Here is a 2,657-nt window from a genome sequence, read left to right on the forward strand (position 1 = left end):
ACAAGGTCCGATTTAGTCCTGGGCCCCGTACACTGTCCTATCTTTTGCATCGACATAAGGCAGCAGCCCAAGAAAAGGCAAAAAAATTAGAAAAGAACCCAAGCAGCACCGGAAAGGCAGCTGCAATGCTGCCAAAACACTGAGCATGGAGTTACTACTTGAGCCTACCTCAGCTGTGTCCCTTCCTGCCCCGAGCCATGGACAAGCCACCACGGTCCTTCTCAACCTCCCCCTTCACGTGAATAAATAGAAGGTCAAAGCAACACCCGCAGCTCGTGCTGACTTCAAAACAGGACTGCCCCAACTGCGCCCCGTTCGCATCCTGGAAATAAACAAAGGCCCAGGAGTCCCCCACACCTTCTCAGACCCACACGCACAGCTTCCCCTCCAGGAGCGCCCAGAAATCCTCCACTCCTGCTCCCGTGGCCCACCATCACTCACCACAGGGAACAGGGACTTCCACAGTCCCAGACCCCCGCCCTAGACCCCAGTCTCTTTTCTGAGCCCATCTCTGCCACTCCTGCCTTGCGAACCCTTCCCTCTGTGCCCGCTGGAATTCGTGATCGGAGACAGCAGGCCACTGTCCTTCAGCCTCGGTCTGAAGTGGTTCCCTGAGCACGCCGCCTTCCCTGCAGCATTGCAGACGGTGGCCATAGAGCAGCCCGGGCCCTGACCCTCCCGGGTGGGAGGGTGAAGCAGGCTTTCTCCTCAAGGCTCCATCCACTTCTGGATGACTTTTTTCTCTAAACTCCTCTGAGCCACATGCAAGCAAAGCCTACCCCTGCTGTACCTCTTCATTACCGTCATCTATGGGCCTCAGACCCCATTCCTGCAAGATTCAGACTCCACACTCGCTCAAGCTCCCAACATGCCCCATCTTCAGTCCCGGTGATTTCCAGCAACTCTGTCTTGGCCTATCAGTTCTCGTGACTTCTCCAATGATCACATCTTCTACCTCACCTCTGTCACTCCCAGGGTCACACAACTACAATCTGCCCTAACTCAGCTTCACACCCCTACTTTCATCCACCAGTCTCTCATCCCGGCTCATTGTCCTGCTAATACCAACACCGGCTTTTCAACCTCACCAGGACAATCCATTAGTTCTACCACTATTCATTGTTCCTCTCCCTACACAAACTCACTTCACACAGGGTAGAACCCCAGTTCCTTTAGCATAATCTCTCACCTTGCACATAACTTCAACCCTTTGCATTACACATTTGACATACCTCAAACAGTAGCCCTGGTTAAAGCGACCCAGACCTGCATCCCTCAGCTCAACTGAAGCCACACTCACTAGCAGCTCTCAAACAAGTCCAACTACTTCAAGTGGCTCTTCACACTGACCAGCAATCCTACTAGGTTCTCCTAATCCACTTGCCCACCAACTGTTTTAACCCTTCTCCAACTTCCAACACTCCTAGAGAGCCTGAGAAAACGGAAGCACCAGGGCCTGCTATCAGACCTACTTGTCTGATCACACTGATGCTCACATTCTCTCTTCCCTCCTGCTGTGGGTGTAATTATCTGCACTTCTCTCTGGAGCCAAAGACAGTTCCTAAATGCGTGGCAGAGACGGGGGAACTAGAGGAGTTCATGAAGGACCCCGAGAAAGAAGAGGTCACTGTCCAGCACCGAGACCATGGCAGACTACCCAAAGATGTAGTTTCAGAAGCAGCTAATTCTTCTTTACCTCCTAGATTCCCAACATAGCTGCATGCAACATGACTCTTGTCCATCAAGAAACCTGCAAAAAGGCCCCAGGAGGAAAGATGTGCTAGTGAAGGTTTCCTTACAAAATGGCTGCCAGGAATTAGCCTTTTCCAGCATTAAGTCGGGTACCACCAATCATACTTGCCGAAGCATAACATAATGTGGACTAGACATCATTTTCTCAGGAATCCATGACTCCTTTATTCCATTTAAAACTATTTTTAACGGGAAGTGGCTGGCCAACCTAGAACATAAAACTTGCACAACACACTGAGTAGCTTCTTAAATGCATCCTCAAGGGCAGCAACGGGCATGCTCGCTGGTAGCTAAACTGACATCAACTCATCCACCAGGAACCTGGACGCAAACTTCGGGTAGGGACCTATTCACCTATGTCCAGTATCTAAGTGGCACATCCTGGCCACTCAAGAAGCCCATTCAAAAGTAAGTGAACAAGAGAGACATGGGAGGCTGGGGAATGTGATTGCAGAACTGTCAAACTGTCCCTTTGCCACACAATACCGAAATGTGCATAAACATTCTCTTTCGGGTATAGCACGGCCGCCCTTCAGACTTTCAAGTTGACGTCCGTGCGGGACAGGTGGGCGGGGTCAAGGAGTGACCACGTAGGGGAAACTGAGGCTGGGCGCGCCTGCGCGCGCGCCCGCGCGCTCGGGCTCGAGGTCTCGGGGCTCCACGCCGGCTCACTCACCTCGCCCGCGGTGTTGGCCAGAGCAATGAGGTCCCGCTTGGGCGACCAGACCAGGAAAATGATCTCCTGCGGCAGCTGCTTCTCTCCCACCACCCGGAAGGACGGGAAGCAGGTTGGAAAACGCAACATGGGGGCGGCCGTGGCCCGACGCCCCGGTCAGAGGCCTGCGGGCGCAAAGCAGCGCCGCCAGGCACCCGCCCGAAGACCCCCGGAGCCGACCCGGCCCGGC

This window comes from Condylura cristata, unplaced genomic scaffold (assembly GCF_000260355.1).
Source record: "Condylura cristata isolate star-nosed mole 26May11 unplaced genomic scaffold, ConCri1.0 scaffold00012, whole genome shotgun sequence".
Lineage (NCBI taxonomy): Eukaryota > Metazoa > Chordata > Mammalia > Eulipotyphla > Talpidae > Condylura > Condylura cristata.